We start from the raw sequence: 15,911 nt of genomic DNA on the forward strand, positions 1-15,911 counted from the left end.
TATTTGAACCATAATATTAAAGGACCTTCTTGAATTTAAATCATCTTAAATCATCTGATACCAGGTTATGACTTCAACCCCAAGCAGACATGCCCTGGAGAGTTAAGAGACATTTTCAAAGTTTCAAAGACAAAGAAGCAGTCTAACCTGCTCACAATTAGCCATTACATGCTACCAAGGACTGTTTAATTGGGACTGCCACTCTCAATTAGCCAGTGACAAGTGAATAGAAGAGTGAAGAACCAAAATTAGGTACACATGTTACCAATTATTTCCATTAAGGATTATAATGAAGTGGTACGTTTTGTTTTGGTTTATTTTTCTTCTCTAGCTCTAAGAAGTTATATAAATTAAACCAGTGAGGGAGCAGAGCTTAAAGATAACTTTGTCCTTCAAAGTGAGAAAGAACCACACTCATGGAAACTCCTGCAGCTCTTCAACTATGATATTCCATTCTGACCTCAGCGTTTGCCCTACAGTGGAGCTTATCCGAATTTCATCTGAGGGCCTCAAGCATAACCAGGTGAGGCTCTTTGTGATCCAAACATAGGGTTATTCCTCTGTTCTTCCCCTCTTGTTTACTAAAAAGCAAGAGTATTCAGTTTCTCTTTATGATTCACTGAGTTTCTGATTGGTAGTCCTTCAAAGAGTATTTTATTGGGGTGATAGAAGGGGAGAGGAGGGAAAGGCTGTATACAGTGATGATGCACTAAGCTAAAAAAACCTTCAGCTTAGATATGCATTTGGAGCTGGTTTAAATAGCCATCCCCCAGAATTGCACTTCAAATTTGAATTTCCTGGCCCTGACAGCTTTAAAATTTATATTTAAATTTGTGTTTAAAGATATACATTTAAATGTACATATATATATTTAAATATAGATTATTTTTAAATTTTTGGAATGTGCCAAGCACTTTATATAAATTGAGCATGAATTAAAGATAGATTTTAAAGAAAATGTATACCTGAATGTGACTTAATTACCATTAAATATTAACCTGTTTCCTATTTTCATTTGTAGTGAAAAAGAACTGCAAGAATCCAGCTATATTTGGAAACTGTAATTTTTTTTCATTGTAAACATCATCCAACTTTTTCTAGATTCTATTGAAACAGTCATCTTACTATAGTTGTGCTTCTGGTAGTCTGACAGGTTAGAAGACACTAAGGGAGTTTGTATTACTTTAAACTCTTCCAGAGATCAGGATAATACTATAATATGCAGTTGATTCAAAAGTTAAATCACTTCCCATGACAGGACCTTCTTACACCTGTCAGAAGCGTGAAGAATTTGAGTCTTCCAGTTATGGGCGGGGTCAAATCAAGTCATACCTTTTCTCAAGCACAGAAACAGGAGTCTGAAAACTTTTTCTGCAAGAGTCAGGATAGTAAGATTGCTGCTACAACTACTCAACTCTGCCACCATTGTAGTGAAAGTAGCCACAGGCACAAATGTGACACCATTTGTGTAAACAAATGGGTGTGGCTATACTCCAATAAAGCTTTATTTACTAACACAGACTACAGGCTATATTTGGCTCTTGGGGTCATAGTTTTCCAATCCCTGTTTTAGTTTCCAAGCCTTTGATTCTTTTAGTCCTCCATTTCACCTTCCCAGAAAATAAAGAGACTTTGATGTTAAAGAACATGAGTTTAGAATAGAAGGAAATGATTTAGAATCATCTGGGGAACTTGACAGAAATATTGATTCACATGCCCTACCCTCAAATTTTCATTTAGTAAATCTTACATGGGTCCCAGAAATGTGAATTTTCTTAAAGCTCCCCCAGTGATTCTGATTTTAAGTCAGCTTTGTGTTCTCTGTTCTAGATAACGGCCCCAGCTTCTGCCATAACTTTATAACATTAGGAATATCACCTTTTATATTAGTCAGTGTAATTAATGCTAGCTGCTACAACAGCAAGCCCCAAATATCAGTAGCTTAGCCTAGTAAAAATGTATTTCTGTCCCATATCACCTTCTCTTATTTCATACCTATGCCATCTAGAACTCTTGGAAAAAAGAAATGGAGAAGGAACTAGAGGTCTTAGATGTCCTAGCACAAAAGCGACACACATGGTACTTCTGCTCACATTTCACCGGCCTAATGAAAACTGTTCATATGGTTTCAACCTAACTGCAAGGGAGGCTGGGGAAAGGAAAGGAGCACAATACCATCAATATTTGGTGAGCTCTAACAGATCACCTGACATGTTTGTATCTGACTCCTCATCTGTCAATGTGGGATAGCACCTGCCTCCTTCAGACCACACAGAAAGAGCAGATGTTCAAAACATGGTTGACCATTAATTAAACTCTGAGCAATAGACAGTTGAATGTCCAAAACTACTCCTTATACCTGGCTTTTTGCAAAATTTAGGTTCCTGAAACTCTGGAATGTAACAAATTTGTGTTAATCAAATTAGGTCTTTTTTTAATTAACAAGAAATTCATTATGCAAAACTGGGGCTGTTGTTCTGTCTGGCTCTTACAATGGATACACACAGATAGGTGTGTTGGCAAAAGGAAATCGCCATTAGCATATGTATCAATTGTCCTTATGTTTGCAGTTACAAAGGTTGAATGTTGGTCTAAGTAATACTGTGTGCATCCTTGATACACTGTAGTGGAAGATTAAGAAGAGATGTAAAAATTGCCAGCTACAATCTAGTAGCCAGAGTATCCAATTCCCAGTTCTCAGAGATAGGGGAAAATACCTGAATGGGAGGCATCTTCTTAACTATTTAGTGACATAGATATCATTTCAAAAGTCACCCTTTTTTAAAAAATCAAGGCAGGGGATGAGGAGATACCCTCCACCAAAAATAAAAAATTATGTTATAGTGTTGTAGATCCTTAAGCTCTTAAGAGAGAAAATAGGGATTTCTGCTAAAGTAGGACCGATTTCAGTTAGAAGTTTTAAAAAATTTCTAAATATTTAGGAAGGTTTTCCTTCCCCACACAGAAACTAAGATAGCATATGAAACTTGACCAAGGAAGGTTTAAGGCTTTGGGAGGAAGAACTAATGAAGTACTTACGAAAATCACAATTTCATTTACTAATGGTGACATGGTCTAGAATTGTCCACATACATGATCTGCTTACTCAAAGTCAAAATAAATGCTAATCAATAAAAGGTATTGTCCTCCAGGGCACAGCACTTAGCATAAACTGTGATCTTAAATACTGCATAAGAATGGTTTTCTTTAACAGACCTGAGTAACCAAGCAAACTTGCAACATAAGTCCTGCCTCTTAACCTTTCATCTCAGGGCCTATATCTGAGACCTTTGTTTATTAACCTGATAACTCTCTCGCCACAGTTTATCTTGCAGGTGATAGAGCAGTCTCAATATTTCCTAGTAACCCAGCCATTTCGGAGAAAGCACAAAAACGTTTGTTCAGCCAACATGGTAGTGTCTGGCTGTCTAGCCATCCCCAAGGGGATCTTGGCTTTTGTACAACTATAGATATGACAAAGCTCTCTATAATAATTTTAACTGTTGGATGCATAGCTCAATGCTGAAAACCCCTTCATAACTGTACAAACACATAAAACCTGGCAAATAAACTACCTTTTTAAATATAATGGAATTATCTCTTATCCATTCACCACGGAACTAAATGTAACAAATAACTGTTATAGCACCACAGCATACAACCAGTGGCTTCCTCAGAAACTTCAATCCAATACCTTTTAAAGAAAATAGAACAAATTTCTAGAGTATTAAACTGGAAGGATATATTTATACATGTGGTAAGAGTGGTGTTGGGAAGAAGAAAATGGTTGTACCTTCTTTAGAACATCTACATGTCTGTAGACTCGGAATCTCATCATTACAAAAAGCTTATATACAAGATTTATTTCCAGTAGAAAACAGGTCAATAGACTTTCCATAGATAAGGACTTGAAACTGTGAGCAATTATCTAATAAAAGCTTTTAAACTAAATTGCTAATTAAGAATTTAATACGCATATCAGGCAGAAATGAGGAGCGTATAATTTATGTGTCACAAAGTCTGGAACAAGTATATTACAATTCAGCAGTTTAGAGATATTATTTCTTGATTAAAGTATATTACAAACAAATGCCCTTTCCCCTGATTTCAAGATCAACAGGAAGACATTGAGATTTTACCACTTTCTTAAGGCCATTGATTTCATAAGTTACAGATATTTAGAGCAGAAGTGATCTTGAGGGATTATCTAAAAACTGCTTCATTTTACAGATGAAGAAAGTGACGCCCAGAAAGGTTAAAGAACTTGTGCAAAGAACAAAAATCCAGGCAAGACTTCTCCGGGCTCTACTCTTACATCCTCCATTTTCCAGCTGCACATAAATAGCAGAGGTTGGTTTTCCACATAAGCTTTGGGGAACTGTAGAAAGATATTTGAATGGTAGATATTCATAAGCACTCCTAAAGGAAGCAAGAATTGTTAGCTTTGAAATAACACAACTGCTGTTCTCAAATGCTGAATGACAACTTTTTGCTCATCTGTTAAAATTTAGTTGCTGTAGGCCAGGCTCAGTGGCTCAAGCCTATAATCCCAGCACTTTGGGAGGCCGAGGCAGGTGGATCACGAGGTCAGTGATTCAAGACCAGCCTGGCCAAAATGGTGAAACCCCTTCTCTACTAAAAATATTTTAAAAATTATCCAGGTATGGTGGCAGGCATCTGTAATCTCAGGTACTTGAGAGGCTGAGGCAGATAATTGCTTCAACCTGGGAAGCGGAGGTTACAGTGAGCTGAGATCATGCCACTGCACTCCAGCCTGGGTGACAGAGCAAGACTCCATCTCAAAAAAAAAAAAAAAAAAATTAGTTGCTGTAAAAACAACAAACATTTTTTGCTTGTCCCTAACTTATCTTGTTAACAGTGACAAATGACTCATTGAGAAATGACTTTTCACAGCTTCCAATTCCCTGATGAATTTTTACAACTGCCTTTTAATGGGTCAAGGAGCAGCCATGCATAACCCTTTGGGGCCATTATTGGGCACAAACTCTGTGTCTATTGCACTTGCTATATCATTCATTCAGTTGATATGCCAGAGGGACCACAGTTAACATGCTCACACTCAGTACACCTCATCCCTGGAAGCAAAGAGAAATGCCTGCCCTCGGCTTCAATGAAAAACACCTAAGAGAACATGTAAGTGGATGGGAACGACATTAGCAATACTATAGCAGAATCCCAAGAGCATGACAAAAGGCCCCTTGCACTAGTATATCTATATACAAAAGTCTACATATATATTTCTAAAGAAAGGTACAAAATAGAATCCTTTGCATCATAATACTTTAGAGCTCAAATGTATTATTTTCACAGGTGAAGAAAGAGATCCAGAAAGTTTAAGCATTTACTCTAGATCATACAACTAGTTGCCAGCAGAACTCAGACAAAAATCCAAAAATCCACTTTTCCTGATATCTACTCTAATGTTCTCTCCATTATACTCATAGGTCATAATGACTCATTAAAACTTCTAACAAGCTTGTGTGTTAAAATAATCTTTTTTTTTTTTTTTTTTTTTTTTGAGACGGAGTCTTGCTCTGTCACCCAGGCTGGAGTGCAATGGCAAGATCTTGGCTCACTGCAACCTCTGCCTCCCAGGTTCAAGCGATTCTCCTGCCTCAGCCTCCCAAGTGGCTGGGATTACAGGCACCTGCCACCACGCCCGGCTATTTTTTGTATTTTTAGTAGAGACGGGGTTTCACTGTGTTGGCCAGGCTGGTCTCAAACTCCTGACCTTGTGATCCGCCCACCTCGGCCTCCCAAAGTTCTGGGATTACAGGCATGAGCCACCGCGCCCCAGCCAATGCTAATCTATTCTTAAAGATTCTCTTTGTGAAAACAACTATTGTGGCCTACTACTATAACTTCTCCTCTTTTTCTCTTCACTAAAAAGCTAGTTTAAAACAGAGTGACTAATTTATTGCTGTGCTTAATTGTGTTAATAATGCCTGAACTAAAATAAAAATTGTTTTGTCAGGGTGGAGGAAATATGAAAAAAAAAATATTTTTAATTTTCTTTCATAACATGTTAAAGTTGCTCTCATAATGATGACCTTTTGAAAAATTACTTAGGCTCTCACTTTGAAAATTATTACAGGGTCTTTCTAAGGAAAAAGGAGGACCCGAATTTAAAATTAACCTTGAGTTAAAAAGGAAAAGCAAAGTGATAAGATCAAAGGCAAAATTAGCCCTAAGGACTTCGGGTTCTCTGAAAAATTTGTTCTCTTCCCAAACATCAGTTAGAATAAAGGAGATGCACTGTTCTTTAGTCAACCGGATACAATCAAAGCATTACCTTCTATATCAATGGAACAGGAATTTCCATAAATTATTATTCCATAAATTATTTGGACTGAAGGTCAAAGATGCCCTTTTTAAAAGTACATTTGCACTTCAGTTAATACAGTTTTCTCTTTTTCATTTGCAGAAAGTAAGTGGTTAAAACTATAGTGCTGAAGAAAAATGTCCTCCTGAGTCACAAAGCTAAGAATGTCTAGAGCCACTTCCGAATATAAGTTTTTTCTGGAGATTTATACCTCTGCTGATTCACAACTTCCCACACACTGAAAGGATGAGGGGAGAAAAGGTAGCCGCCTCTTCCAGTTAACTATAAAATGCATTTTTAAAAAATCATATGGTCTTTAGAAATGTGAAAGCAGTTGGGCTCTTTATATTTACAGAAATTAAGATTCCCCCAATTAAATATACTTTTACATGAGTCACTTATTGGGTGGGGGAAGATAGCACTGTGGAGGGAAGAGAATACTCCTTCTCATTTCGTATTTTTAAAAATCACATAGACAAACGGCAAACTAAGTTGCACAATGAAAGATCGTCCCAACTGATGAGCTAAGCTTACAAAGTGTGAACCAAAGAACAACTGGCAAAAAGATCCAACTGTGATGGACTCTTAGACATACAGACTAGTTACATGAATATAATGCTGTTTTCTTTACAAGCAACAATTTCCCTCAAGGATAAGAAAAAGGGAAACAGACATTAATTAACACAGGCCCTGCTGTGCCAGAGGCTTTGCTGAGGTTTTACTGGACAACTTTAAATCTCGGTGTAACCCTGTAATGGCTCCCATTTTATACAGATAAGAAAGGCTCAAACAGAGATGAAGGTACCAACATATAATAACTACCTACTACGTGCATTCACTCAACGAATATTAATTAATTGATGTATTGATTAAGTCCACCTGGAGTCAGGAAAATTAAAAAATATCCTGTTTCCTAAAAACTAAATTGACAAATCTAAAGTGGCTTGGAGACATCAAGACAAAGGGAACACTAAACACCCATTTCAGTTTACCAACGTCAGCAGCAGGGATTATTGACATGCACGGAATAGACAACAATGAACTAATTGCTCAGAATCCACATTTTTGTATGAAACCATCTAGCATTCTGCACTGTCCAAGACAGTCATCGCTAGCAATATGTAGCAATTTAATTTAAACTTAAATTAGTTAAAAACTCAGGAAAGTTGCTGGGCATGGTGGCTCACGCCTATAATCCCAGCACTTTGGGAGGCCGAGGCGGGCGGATTACCTGAGGTCGGGAGTTTGAGACCAGCCTGACCAACATGGAGAAACCCTGTCTCTACTAAAAGTACAAAATTAGCCGGGCATGCTGGCGCATGCCTGTAATCCCAACTACTAGGGAGGCTGAGGCAGGAGAATCGCTTGAACCTGGGAAGCGGAGGTAGCGGTGAGCCGAGATTGTGCCATTGCACTCCAGCCTGGGCAACAAGAGTGAAACTCCATCTCAAAAAAAAAAAAAAAAAAAAAACTCAGGAAAGTGAAAACTTTAGTTCCTCGGTCACAGTAGCTACACATCAAGTGTTCAATAGCCACTTGAGACAAGTGGCTGCTGTAACGGACAGCACAGATGTAGAACACACCACCATCATAGAATGTCCTGTTGGATAGCACTGTTGGATTCTAAACATTCTAAATCAGGAAAGGAATTCAACATATACTCTTGTTTCAGAGGGTTTTTTTTTTCTTAATACTACTTTACATTTATATAGCACTTCATGATTTTCCAAAGACTGAAAAAGAGTATTTATCTGATCCTGCTAAAATTATACTCCTACTGTGGTGACGGAACTTGGAATTTAGAGAAGTTAAGTGACTGACAAGGTCATATGTGAGTATCCAAGAGCAGAGAAGATAATCTCAGTCTCCTAGTTCAGCATTTTCAGAGCAGAGTGAAAATATAATCACTCAGAGGTCCAACGCAGCTTTGAACCCCATCTTCAATACAAACTAGTTGTATGACATGGAACAAGTATTTAGCTTTTCGGGGCTTCAGTTTCCTCATCTGAAAAACTGGGATGATAATGACAACTTCACAGCAAGTAGTATAATACTACCAAGTAGTATTAACTATTAACAAGTGAACTTGGTTTACTATCCAGGTGACTACCTTCACCTGAACACCAAGCAGGATTTTTCTTTTTAATCTCAATTTTCAAAAAAATTCAATGCTATTTTCTACAAATAGAATTAGCAGAAGTGGTTCAAAATTTAGGAAGCTGATTTTGAGTACATTGGCATTTCCAACTGTTATATATACTCTCCTCTCAGCTGCTATATTCGGACTACCTCAGAATTGTTGTCAGAATTAAATGAGAATTTAAATAGCACATAAGATCTGACATGTAGATGTCCAATAAATGCAAGTTCTCACTTCACCTTCCTTCTCTACCCTAACACCCTGTAAGTCTTCCTGGTGTGTCCCTGCAGCACCACACAATTTAGGGAGCCTGGACTCTATCCTGAATGGATAAATGACTCAGCAAGTTCTCACTTCACCTTCCTTCTCTACCCTGACACCCTGTAAGTCTTCCTGGTGTGTCCCTGCAGCACCACACAATTTAGGGAGCCTGGACTCTATCCTGAATGGATAAATAACTCAGCAAGCTTATTTACAGTGGGATAGTGTAACATACAACTTCCATAAGACTATATATTACATATTATAATAGAAAGCAGTAGGAAAATAACATTAAGCCTTCAGAAAATCATGTTACAGGAAGCTTTAAGAATGTATTTATTTCATATATTGATTACTCAGCTAATAGAGAGGTATGTTCTAAAATATGTCTTCAGTTTTGCTTAGAAGATCTGAAGCAGACTTACCTTCCTAAGTATGTTGGGTTAAAGAAACTAAACTTAATCTACATAACCTAGGTCAATGATTTATAAGTTTAGGTCAGCTCTGAATTTTTTGAGCAGCTATATTTTAATTACTTTAGTTTTTCCAAAATATATTTGTACTATGTTGATCCACAAGAGTCCTGAAACAAAGAAATGATGAGACACTAGTCCACCCTCAAAGAGGTAGATGCTTTAAGCATCTTCTGGTTGGTACTAAAATCATTTGGCCTGAGAATAGGCCAAAAGATGTGAATGTTAAAATACCTGGGAAAAATCTACCATGGATAGCTAACATTTGCTCCTTAGAGTTTATAGAGGCTCTACATACACATTTCACTGGAATATGATACCAATCCTCTAACACCAAAAGTAGGGCAGGTGATATTCTATTTTTCCAGGTGAGGAACTTGAGAATTCAAGAGATGACATAATACAGATAATTATAAAACCAGGACTAGAATTCAGGAAGTTTGATTTCTCATCTGATGGCTTCTCTATTATCCAACCACCAAATTAAGTGAAGCTCTAATTAGAAATTGTCTAAACACAATACTGATATTTCATCTATTAAATCAAAACCAGTGTATAGAGAATGGTCACATGCACCAAACCACAGATGGCCAGTAAACAGAAATCAGAAAAACCCATAGATATTAGACAGGCAGCAAGAGGGCATCAAATTGAATCAAGTTATCTAGCTCCATACTTCTGAGCTCTGTGATTGCTTCTGTTTCCTTCTGCATTTTTATTAATAACAAGAAAGAGATATAGACAGAATACACATTGAGTTTCAGATAGCACAAATTCGGAAGAAATGATGAGAATGCTGAGGAAAAAATCAACATTTGAAAACTGTCATCGACAGTAGATTGGATAAAGAAACTGGTACATACACGCCATGGAATACTACACAGCCATAAAAAAGACTGAAATCATGTTCTTAACAGCAACATGAACACAGCTAGAGGCCATTATCCTAAGTGAATTAATAATGCAGGAACGAAAACCAAATACCACATGTTCTCACGTATGAGTGGGAACTAAATACTGCATACACATGGACACACAGAGCGGTGCAATAGACACTGGAGACTGCTAGCGAGAGGAGACTGGGGGTGGTGTGTGTGGGAAGAAAAACTACCTATCAGGTACTATGCTCACTACCTGGGTGACAGGATCTTCTGTACCCCAAACCTCAGCATCATACAATATACTCATGTAACAAACATGCACTTGTATCCCCTGAATCTAAAATAAAAGTTGAAATTATTTTTAAAAAGTGCAGGAAAAAAAAAATTCTCAGTGAGCCATAGACCAAATCAAACAAAAGGAGAGTTTTAGCGAGATAAATAGGAGACCCCCTGTGATGGACTGAATTATTGAATTATGTCCCCACAAAATTCCTGTGTTGAAGACTTAACCCTCAGTACGTGAGTATTTGGAGATAGAACCTTTAAATGGGTGATTAAGTTAAAATGAGGCTATTAGGGTGGGCCCTAATCCAAGCTGACTACTGTCCTTATAAGCAGAGGAATTTTAAAATTCTTTTATTTTTAATTATTATGGTTACATAATAGTTGTGCATATTTATGGAGCATATGTGACATTCTGCTAGAAACATTCTGCTGGAAGTGTAATGATCAAATCAGGGTAATTAGGATATCTATCACCTCAAGCATTTATCATTTCTTTGTATTAGGAATGTTCCAATTCCACTCTTTTAGTTATTTTGAAATATACAACAAATTATTTTTAACTATAGTTACCCTATTGTGCTAATCGAATGTTAGATCTTATTCCTTCTATTTAACTGTGTTTTTGTACCCATTAACCATCCCCTAAGGAGAGGAATTTGAACACACATGGAGACCTTAGGGATGTGCACACACAAAAGAAAAACCACATAAGGACACAGCAAGAAGGCAGCCATCTGTAAGCCCAGCAGAAACCGACCATGCTGGCACCTTCATCAGAAGAAAACAAGCCTGTTGACACCTTGATCTTAGACTTTCAGCCTCCAGAACTGTGAGAAAATAAATTTCTGTTGGGTAGGCCACCCAGACTGGTATTTTGTGATAGCAGCCCTGGCAAACTAATATGCCTGCATTTGGGAAACAAACAAACACAAAACCAACAGAATACCTGTTGAGTGAATGATATCTTGCTCAAGAGTATGTGATGACCGGGGAGAGGAAGAGGCTTCCATAATAGTAAACTCTATGTAAGTTCATCATGTATTTAACTACCAAAAAAAGTACAACACAGAATAATTTAGAAAAGGTCTAACCTTTGTGGCAGCAAGATCTCTGGTGCCAGACACAACGGTTTTACCAACTCTGTTATTTCCTAATTGTTTGACCTTAGGCACGTCATATCTCCCTGTGCCTCAGTATCTTTGTCTATAAAATGAGAATAACATGTACTTCACAGGATGGTTGATAGGGCCTAAGAGGACCCAAGAGAGGACCCAAGGAGATAAGTGCTTAACACAAAGCCTGGCATGGAGAAAACAATAAACAAAAGCCACTTTTTTAAAAACTTCCATTTTGAGGTCAGGGTTACACATGCAGGTTTATATATAGGTAAATTCGTGTCATGGGGGTTTTCTGTACAGATTATTTCATCACCCACATATTAAGCCTAACCCATTAGTTATCCTTCCTGATCCTCTCTCTCCTGCCACACTCCACCCTCTGGTAGGACCCTGTGTCTGTTGCTCCCCTCTATGTGTCTATGTGTTCTTATTATTTAGCTCCCACCTATAAGTGAGAACATGGGGCATTTGATTTTCTGTTCTTGCATTAGTTTACTAAGGATAATGGCCTCCAGTTCCATCCATGTTCCTGCAAAGGACATGATACTCTTTTTTATGACTGCATAGTATTTCATGGTATATATGTACCACATTTTCTTTATCCAGACTACCAATGATGGTCATTTAGGTCAATACCTTGTCTTTGCTATTGTGAATAGTGCTACAATGAACATATGTATGCATGTATCTTTATGGTAGAATGATTTATATTCCTTTGGGTATGTGCCCAGTAATGGGATTGCTGGGTCAGATAATATTTCTGTCTTTAAGTTTTTGAGGAATCACCACATTATCTTCCATACTAGTTGAACTAATTTATATTCTGGAGCATCAATGGTGTGTAAGCATTTCCTTTTCTCTGCAACCTCAATAGCACCTGTTATTTTTTTATTTTTTAATAATAGCCATTCTGATTGGTGAGAGCTAGTATCACATTGTGGTTCTGATTTGCATTTCTCTAATGATCAGTGGTGTTGAGCTTTCTTTCATATGCTTGTCGGTCGCACATATGTCTTCTTTTGAGAAGTATCTGTTCATGTCGTTTGCCCACTTTTTAATGGGGCTGTTTGTTTTTCTCTTGTAGATTTAAGTTCTTTATAGATGCTGGATATTAGACCTTTGTCAGATGCATAGTTTGCAAATATTTTATCCTTTTATGGAGGTTGTCTATTTACTCTATTGATAGTTTATTTTACGGTGCTGAAGCTCTTTAGTTTGATTAGATTTCATTTGTTCATTGTTGGAAAGCCACTCTTTTAAGTATTGGTATCATCCTTATCATAGGATGAGAGTCTCACTCTACTTAGGGGTGATTAGATTACATCTGAATATGGTATCAGTTTTGGCTCTTTAAACCCCTCCTTAAAAAAGCATAATGATAATAAAAATAACAATAAGTGCCATTTATTAGAGTGTCCGCACTGCATCAAGTGTTATATTTCACCTCTTTAATTAATCTTCACAACTTGCCTTTAAACTGTGTGGAATTATCAACATTTTACAAATCAGAGACACAAAACTGAAACACATAAATCCAATAAGTGATGGAGCTAGGATTCAAAGCTGGATGTGTCTGACTCCAAATGACTTTCTCTTCCCTTTCCTGCATGCTCAGAGTGATGAGACTTGAAACAATATCTAATAAGAAAAATGACATGGGAATATCAAGAACACTCATAAGAACATAGCATTGTTTTTCAATGTTATAAAGTCTGTTACTGAGAAGATGGATTAGGTTTTGTATGATAAGTATTAATAGAACCAAACCAAGGAGTGGAAGCTACATGGGGCAAGAACATGCTTCAACATAGAATGTTTTAGCAAAATAAGCAAAAGACAGAATAAGCATCCTTCTACTCTTTATGTCCATGGGTAGTGGGGTACTGGGGGTAGCGGGGGATGAGAATAGTTAATGCGTACAAGACAGCAGAAAGAATGAATAAGACCTACTGTTTGATAGCACAACAGGCTTACTAGAGTCAAATAACTCAACTGTACAATTTTAAATAACAAAGCATATAATTAAATTCTTTGTAACTCAAAGGAGAAATGCTTGAGGGGACAGATACCTCATTCTCCATGATGTGCTCATTTCACATTGCATGCCTGTATCAAAACCTGTCATGTACCCCATAAATATATACGCCTACTATATACCCCTCCAAAAAATTTTTTAATTGAAAAAAAAAAAGATGGAATAAGTTTCTTCAAGAACAGCCACATAACCACTTAGCAGGAATGTGGTAAAATATCAGCCAAGTAGTTGTTAATAGGTGATGTTTGGGGTCCTTCCCAGACCTAATACAATCTATAAAGCTATATCCATGCATCAAGGATACTTAGGCAACAGGAATACTAAGAGAAGCAGAGATCTAACAATTGGCAGCTATTGGGAGTCCTAGTAAAGAGTGACCAGCAAGAAAATGTACTAGATCACCAACTGCAGTGACTAAGATCTAGGACTTCAGTCTCAGAAGAATTAGGGTTCCAGACAGAGAAAGAAAAAGGGCCACAACATGAGGGAGGATGGTCTCGTTTCTGGTTGCTGAGCTACAAGTCGTAGGCAGAGTAAACAGTAAGGTCCTATCTGAAGCAGGATAGCTCAGTGACGCAGCGCAGTGAATGGTGTCGATTTAAATTCCTGTCTCACCACTGAGCAGCTGTGTGTCTCTGGCCAGGTTATATTGTGAACGTTCACTAGATGCTTGCTCATATTATTATTATTTGTGAATATGGATATTGTCCCAGGATACAGGGCAAAGCCAAGACTAAACATAGATTACCTTTTTTCAGAAGATTATAGCAACATAGAAGGAATCAGTAAGCCATAGAATCTTCTACTTTTAAACCAGAAAATAGAAAATCTCTACTTCTGAGAACTGATTCCTACTTACAGAAGTTTCTAAACTTAAGAAAAGCTAAGCTTAAACTATAGTTAAAGTTTCCAGTTATGGCCAGGCGCGGTGGCTCACGCCTGTAATCCCAGCACTTTGGGAGGCCGAGGCGGGCAGATCACGGGCTCACGAGATCGAGACCATCCTGACTAATGGGGTGAAACCCTGTCTCTACTAAAAAAAAAAAAGTACAAAAACTTAGCTGGGCGTGGTGGCGGGCACCTGTAGCCCCAGCTACTCGGGAGGCTGAGGCAGGAGAATGGCGTGAACCCAGGAGGCAGAGCCTGCAGTGAGCGGAGATCGCGCCACTGCACTCCAGCCTGGGTGACAGAGCAAGACTCCGTCTCAAAAAAAGAAAAGTTTCCAGTCATGTTCTTTCCTTACCTAAAATAGTTATATGTGTAGTTCAATTCAAAATGCATAGGGCATAAGGTTTAAGAATGTGGGCTCCGCCGGGCGCGGTGGCTCAAGCCTGTAATCCCAGCACTTTGGGAGGCCGAGACGGGTGGATCACAAGGTCAGGAGATCGAGACCATCCTGGCTAACACAGTGAAACCCCGTCTCTACTAAAAAATACAAAAAACTAGCCGGGCGAGCTGGCGGGCGCCTGTGGTCCCAGCTACTCGGGAGGCTGAGGCAGGAGAATGGCGTGAAGCCGGGAGGCGGAGCTTGCAGTGAGCTGAGATCAGGCCACTGCACTCCAGCCTGGGCGACAGAGCCAGACTCCGTCTCAAAAAAAAAAAAAAAAAAAAAAAAAAGAATGTGGGCTCCACAACCATATTGTCTTTGTCCAAATTCTATCTGGATAATTACTAGCTGGTTCATCTTGCCAAGTTATTTAAGATCTCTGGACCTCGCTTCTTTCATCTGTAAAATGGAGATGACCATAGTTCCTACTTCAGAAGGTCGGGATAAGGATTTACAAGGAACAACATTGCCTCCCTGCAAAGCAAGAGTTGAGTTACCTATTATTACAATTCTGATTAATTGCCAGGCGTTGTGATAGGCATAGGAGACACAATGAAAAATTATATAATATATTGTTATGCTATGTTATATTACATTACATTACATTCTAATGTTATACTGTCTTATTAACTGTTTGTCTTGCTTACTAGAAGCAACCTTCATGAGAGCAGGTACTTCAGATCCTAGAGGAGCTTCTGGGCTAGTAAAGAAGACAGATTCAAAAGCAGAACTCCACTGATCGAGTGTGGTGGCTCACACCTGTAATAGAATCACTTTGGGAGGCCAAGTTGGGAGAATCACTGAGGACAGGAATTCAAGACCAGCCTGGGCAACATAGTGAAACCCAATGTCAACCAAAATTTTAAAAAAAATTAATAAAAACAAAAGAAGAATTTCAAATAACATGTGCCAAGTGCAATGATGGCTTAACCTTCCAGTGGGTATAGTGGGGTCAGAGAAAAAAAGTAGCTAATTTAATCTGGGAAGCCTTCCTGGATGAGGGAATGCCTAAACTAAGTCTTCAAGAACGAGTAGATGGCAAAGTTCT

Source organism: Macaca thibetana, chromosome 11 (assembly GCF_024542745.1).
Source record: "Macaca thibetana thibetana isolate TM-01 chromosome 11, ASM2454274v1, whole genome shotgun sequence".
In the NCBI taxonomy this organism is placed as follows: Eukaryota; Metazoa; Chordata; class Mammalia; order Primates; family Cercopithecidae; genus Macaca; species Macaca thibetana.